Source organism: Equus quagga, chromosome 11, assembly GCF_021613505.1.
Source record: "Equus quagga isolate Etosha38 chromosome 11, UCLA_HA_Equagga_1.0, whole genome shotgun sequence".
NCBI classification, from domain to species: domain Eukaryota; kingdom Metazoa; phylum Chordata; class Mammalia; order Perissodactyla; family Equidae; genus Equus; species Equus quagga.
The window spans coordinates 35528170-35535693 of record NC_060277.1 but is presented as its reverse complement, the minus strand read 5'-3'; positions in this window follow the sequence as shown (position 1 = coordinate 35535693).

Below are 7524 nucleotides of genomic sequence, written 5' to 3'. Positions count from 1 at the left end.
AGTCAACCTCTCTCTGAAATTAAGTTTTGCTGTTGCCGAGAATGAATTGTTCCTTAGGGAAACCAGTAAAAATCCTGATTGTGTGCCACCTTTAGCATAAGTGTGCTAGGTAATTTTAGTTTTCCCTCAGTTTAAAAATCACTGTTGTCTCTTCTTCCCTACCTTTGAAGGGAGACGGGGGGAATTGATCATTATAAAGTCATTTAGTACTCACACTTTCAACTATAGCATCTCTACTAACAAGAATTTAAACTATCCCCAATCAGCAAGAATTAATATTTAATAGAGCATTAAAAATAAAATGTATATCCCCCAATAATGATAAATAAATTAATACACCTAAGAGTTAAACTTTCAATTCAAACGAAGAACACTCATTATTTGCTGAGTGAGGGTTAAAATCTTAAATCTTTCTGATTTTCAGCTCATTTTTGGATCCCTCCTGAAAACATTACTTTATTACTAGCAGCTGAAAAGTCTCCCTAGGACTGTTCACCAGGTGTGGTTTCTTGCAAAGGACACAGAGAAAAAATTACAGTTATTCTAATAAACAGGAGAAAGGACAACATGATTTATTTTTTTAAAAAGGGAAAAAACAGATTTCAAGGTGGTAGAATTAACATTTGTGAAGTTTACATATCCTTCACATTACCTAAGTCACTCCATCAACCACTGTTTTCTTCTAATGCTCCAAATTTGGGGACATAATTAAAGTGGAACAGTCGAAGAGGAAACAGTTAAAGGCTCAGACTCATAGTTAAAGAAAAGAATTTGAATAAAACTATATGGGAAACATTTAAATAGACCAAAGATACGGAGATACAGCCATGGTGCGCACTTATTAAGAAGAATGAGTTATATCTATGTAGACTGACCTGTAAAAACAGCTGTGACTTATCAATTAAAAAACAAAGATACTACATGGTAATGTATACAGTATGACCCCTGTTTTGTAAAATGGATAAACAAGCAATTAAAACTAAACATGATAGAAGGTTATAAGTTTCTGTAACTATAGAGGAAAACATGTAAGTACACAGAGCCAATGGTTAACATTGTTTACCTCAGGAAGGTATAATTAGAAAAAATGAAGTAGACATTAAAGTTTTATTTTGTAGTTTTATATTGCTTTGACTATCGAACATGAATGTTTATTACCTTATCATTAAACAGAACAAAATGTAAGAAGACAAAAAGACAAACTATATCAAGGAAGACACATATATCACATATGGGAGAGAATCTCTGATTTAATCAATAAGCATTTATTGAGTACCAGGAACTGGGCATATAGCTTAGATCTGGTGCATTTGACTACCAGCAATAGAAAATCCAACCCAAACTAGTTTAATTAAAGTCATTTATTGGTGCACATAACCAGAAGTCCAGGAGTGATGTGGTTTCAAGAGTGACATAATCCATAGACTCCAGCTCCATTTCACTGAGATTTTCTTGGCTTTCCCCTCCTCTGAGCATTGACTTTGTCCTCAATCTGCTAGGAAGAATCAGACTTATTTCCAAGTATCACATGTCCAGAAGAAGAGAGAAGCTTCCAAAAAGGAAGCGTCCCCAGGAAATGAAGTAAACGCCCCCAGCAAATCTCTCCTTGTACCTCACTGGCTCAAATTTCATCACATTCCCAATCTTGAAAAATTCGTTGGCAAAGAAGATGGATACTAGATAACCCTGATTGGTTACTTTTAGAGTGGGGTTGAGGATGGTCTCCCAAGGGACATAGACTGAGTTGGGGAGGGGACAGAGTAGACATCTGAACAGGGTTCCATTAGCAAAGAAAAAGGGGAAGCGATGACAACGATCAAACAGTGAACAATGGTGACACGGTCCTTGCCCTAATGACTTTACACTGTTGCAGAAGGCAAGCAATAAACAAGCAATTATGACTGTGAAGAGCATTATGAAAAAGGAAGCATACTGTGCTATGCCCTGGGAACAGACAGCAAAGGATTTATCGTTGACAAGTTGGGGTAGGAAGGTTTACAGAAGACCACCCCGAGGAATGCACATGACCTGAAGAGAGGAAGGAGAAAACAGAGCATGTGAAGATAGGAAGATCAGCAAGCATGACAGGTTTAAATAACTGAGAACAGTGCAGATGGCAAGAGCCTAGACAACCTGATGCACAGATTATGTCTTCTGTATATGGGAAAAACTCTTACAAATTACCAAGACAAAGATGAAAGCCCAGAGAGAAAAATGTGCAAAGTAGTTCACACATAAAGAAATAGAAAGGGTAAATGAAGATATGAAATATTGTGTGGTCCACTACCAGTCAAAGAAGTGCATTTTGGAGGCTGGCCCTGTGGTTGAGTGGTAAGTTCACGAGCTCCACTTTGGCAGCCCAGGGTTTTGCTGGTTCGGATCCTCAGTGCGGACATGGACATGGCACCACTCATCAGGCCATGCTGAGGCAGGGTCCCACAGCACAACCAGAGGCACTCACAACTAGAATATACAACTATGTACTGGGGGCGATTTGTGGGGAAGAAGAAGGGAAAAATTGCATTTTTGAAATAAATATCTTCCACTTTTCATTTACCAAAATTAAAATTAATTCCATAGTCAAATCTTAGGTTAGGACGTAGGTACTCGCTAGAGTGAATATAAATTCATACAACTTTTCTAGAATGTAATTTGACAATAAATCCCCCCAAACTTAAAAGATGACAACCTTCTGAACTTTGCAGTTTCATTCCTTAGAATTTATCTAAAACAAGCAAACAAAAAACACAAAGCGGGTAAATATGTTCAGGGATATTTATCACAGCATTATATGTAATAGCAGAAAAATTAAAAACAAATTAAGTGCCCAATAAACAATACAGGTTAAATAAATAATGGCATATTGTATTGATAGTCATTTTCATAAAGTATATTATAATAGTGAATGTTATTAAATGAAAAACAAATTACAGTAATATTACAATCTGATTGGTTTCACTTAGTAATAATATATATGCAAAAAGAAAGAATGAAGAGATATATATGTGTGTTATCAGTGGGCATTTCTTCCTTTTATTGAGGTCATATTGGCTTACAATATTGTGTACATTTCAGGTGTAGATCACTATGTTTCAGTTTCTGTATAGACTGCATCATGTTCACCACCAACAGTCCAGTTTTTATCCATCACCATACATATGTGGTCCTTCAGCCCTTTCACCCTCCCTCTACCCCCTCCTCTTCAGGTAACCACTATGCTGTTCTCCTTATCTATGTGTTTGTTTATCTTCCACATATGAGTGAAACCATATGGTGTGTGTCTTTCTCTGTCTGACTTATTTCACCTAGCATAATACCCTCAAGGTCCATCCATGTTGTCACAAATGGTACAACATTGTCTTTTCTTATGGCTAAGTAGCATTCCATTGTATATATATATGCGACATCTTCTTTATCCATTCTTCCATTGATGGGTACTCGGGTTGCTTCCATGTCTTGGCTATAGTGAATAATGCTTCAATGAACATGGGAGTGCATATATCTTTTTGAATTACTGACTTTATGTTCTTTGGATAAATGTCCAGTACTGACATAGCTGGATCATATGGTATTTCCATTTTTAATTGTTTGAGAAATCTCCATACTGTTTTCCTTAGTGGCTACACCAGTTAGCATTCCCACCGGCAGTGTATAAGATTTCCCTCTTCTCCACATCCTCTCCAACACTTGTTATTTATTGACTTGTTAATTATAGCCATTCTGATGGATGTGAGGTGATATCTCATTGTAGTTTTGAATTGCATTTCATCAGTGGGTATTTCTTAATTTTTTGTGTTTTGCAGCATCCTTCAGATTTTCTATAATAAACACGTTTTCATTTTATAATAAAAAGGGAGACATTTTTAAAAAGAAAATCAAAGTAAACCTTTCTTTGGAGGCACAGTAATCAAAGCAAAACTATTTTCCATACAACTATATCAATTGACAGATTCTTGTTATTAGAGAGAGGGCTCAGAGATTGTGAATTCAAGTCATTATGATGAAGGCAGTAGATAATATCTGTCATATAATAAAGGAGTAAGATATCTGTGTCCTGTAATTTCTTCTTTAAAGCAAATATTTACTTTAAATTGGTGAGAAGTAAGACAGAATTGGAGAGAACAATCCTTGGTCCTATTGCAGCACCTGTTGAAAGGATGGGCAAATAAGCTTTCATGTGGGATACAAGTTCATCCCCATCATTATGACTTCTCACTAACATTAATGGGATGAACTCTGCATGCCAGGTGTCTTACAAACATTATTTTATTTCCAAATCTCTTAAGAACAGTGAAGGATAGATTTTCTTTTCCCTCTTTCTCAGATGAGAAAACAAAGCCTCAGAAGTTAAACAACTGGTCAAGTGAAGACGTGAACCAGATCTGCTGCAGTTCTAAGTTCACGTTCTTTTCTCTACACTAATCTGCCTCCCCACAGGACACTTTTTTACATCAACAACCCACATTATTAGCATTTCCAATAGCTGTATTTCCACATCCAGTAATTGATTCAATATTTATTGAAGGACAACACATCCCAGTGACTATATAAGGGGATGGAATAGCAAAAACATGTTGCTTCCCTTCACCATGTACCAAGTCCATAATGAAGACTATGGGGAAAAGTAAACAAACGATTACAAGGGAGTATGATGAGAGAGATGAACCCTGATGAGGGGCATCTAACTCAGAATGGCATTGAAAAGGAAAGTTTCTGGGAGGCATTGATATCTCATTTTCATTTCAATGAATGAATCAGAATTCACCATGTGAATATACGTGGCAAACACACAAGCAGAGAAGAAAGAACTTGAGAAATGTATGTGTTCATACAACAGCATGGCAGTACTGGAGTATGAAATGCAAGTTAAGTGGTAAAAGGACATGGGTCCAGAGAGGTAGATAGGAGTCAGATCATATGCTCTGCTCAGGAGCTTGAACTTCTTCCTAAAGGAAAAGGGGATACAAATATTTTAGCTCACATACTTCTCTAAGTCAAAAAAAACTTTTTTCATTTCTTGTCAATAATGTATACTAATTATTTACATTTACACACATGGACTACCGTTGTAAAATATTTGTCAGAATAGAATTCCATTTAAGGTTGATCACTTAGGCTACAGTGTGGAAGGTGGATTTACAGGAGGCAAGACTGAAGCCTATTACAGAAATCAAAATGAAAAGAGAAGACTGAGGGACTGGTCTACAATGGGTGGGAATGGAAAGAAAAGGATGAGCTTAAGAAATTTTAAAGAAATAGAATTGACAGAACTTAGGGACCAATTAAATGGTAGAGAGATGCCCAAGAATAAAGGATGAAACACAAGTCTCTGGCCTGTTAAACTGGTTGAATGATTATGTCATACAAAGAAATGGGATATAAAGGAAAAAGGCAGGTGTGTGTTGTGATGGGAGTTGAGCATATGAGGTAATATCTGTTGTAATATCTTCTCTTTCATTTCTGATTATTTATTTGAGCCTTCTCTCTTTTTTTCCTAGTGAGTCCCACTAAGGGGTTGTCAATTTTGTTTATCTTTTCAAAGAACCAACTCTTAGTTTCATTGATCTTTTCTGTTGTCTTTTTAGTCTCTATTTTATTTATTTCTTCTCTGATTTGTATTATTTCCTTCCTTCTACTCAGTTTGGGCTTTGTTTGTTCTTCTTTTTCTAGCTCTGTTAGGTGTAGTATTTGATTGTTTACTTTAGGTTTTTCTTGTTTCTTGTGGTAGGCCTATATTACTATAAACTTCCCTCTTAGTTCCACTTTTGCTGCATCCCGTAGATTTTGGTATGCTGTGTTTCCATTTGCTTTTGTCTCCAGGTATTTTTTTATTTCTCCCTTGACTTCTTCATTGATCCAAAAGTAGTTCAGTAGCATGTTTCCTCTACATATTTGTGATTTTTCCAGTTTTCTTCTTGTAGTTGATTGTGGTTGGAAAAGATGCATGATATGATTTCAATCTTCTTAAATTTATTGAGACTTGTTCTGTTTCCCAACATATGATCTATCTTTGAGAATGTTCCACATGCACTGGAGAAGAATGTGTATTCCGCTACCTTTGGATGGAATGTTCTGCATAGAGCTATAAAGTCCATCTGACCTAGTGTTTCATTTAAGGCCACTGTTCCTTAGTTGGCCTTCTGACTGGATGATCTATCCATTGATGTTAGTGGGGTATTAAAGTCCCCTACAATTATTGTGTTGTTGTCAATTTCTCCCTTTAGGTCTGTTAATAGTTGCTTTATATACTTTGGTGCTCCTATTTTAGGTGCATATCTATTAATGAATGTTATGGCTTCTTGGTGGAATGTCCCTTTTATCATTATATAATATCCATCTTTGTCTCTTGTTATCTTTTTTGGCTTGAAGTCTATTTTGTCTAAGTATTGCTACACCTGCTTTCTTTTGGTTGCCATTTGCTTGGATTATCATCTCCCATCCCTTCACTCTAAGCCAATGTTTGTCTTTAGAGCTGAAATGGTCTCCTGGAGGCAGCATATTGTTGGGTCTTGTTTTTGAATCCATCCAGCCATTCTGAGTCTTTGATTGGTGAATTCAGTCCTTTTACATTTAGGGTGATTATTGATATATAAGGGCTTAAAACTACCATTTTATCTCTTGTTTTCTAGTTGTTCTGTATTTCTATTGTTTCTTTTTTCCTGTGTTTCTGTGTGCAATTTCAGTTTGATAGTTTTCTGTGATGTGTTTCTCAGTTTCTTCTTTTTTTCTGTTTTGTGACTCTGCTCTGAATTTTTGTTCTGTGATTACCATGAGGTTTGCATAAAAGATCTCATAAATGAGATAGTCCTTTTTCTGCTGACACCATCTTCTCTCCATTTGCCTATGCAGCTTCTCTCCTTTTCCTCTTCCCTTTCTAAGTTTTTGTTGTCACAAATTAACTCTTTTCATATTATGACTTTGTTACCAAATTGAAGTGGTTATAGTTATTTTTAATGCTTTCTTTCTCTTTAGCCTTTATGTTACACTTAAGTGTTTACTAACCTATTCTAGTATCGAGTTGCAATTTTCTGATTCTATCTGTCTATTTATCATCTTGCTTAAAGCTTTGTATATCTTTGCATTTTTGTTTCAATAGGAGAGCTCTTTTCAAGATTTCTTAAAAGGCAGGTCTAGTGGCAATGAACTCCCTCAGCCTTTGTTTGTCTGGGAAAGCCTTTATTTCTCCTTCATATCTGAAGGATAACTTTGCTGTATACAGTATTCTTCGCTGACAGTTTTTATCTTTCCATATTTGAATATATCATTCCACTCTCCCCTAGTCTGTAGAGTTTCTGCAGAGAAATCCACTGATAGCCTAATGCTGGTTCCTTTGCAGGTTACTATTTTCCTCTCTCTGGCTGTCCTTAATATTCTTTCTCTGTCATTGACTTTTGATAGTTTTAATATACTGTGTCTTGGAGAAGACCGGTCTTTTACATAGAGATAGTTGGTGTTCTATTAGCTTCATGTACTTGTATATCAAGTTCCTTTCCCAGGTTTAGGAAGTTCACTATTATTTCTTTA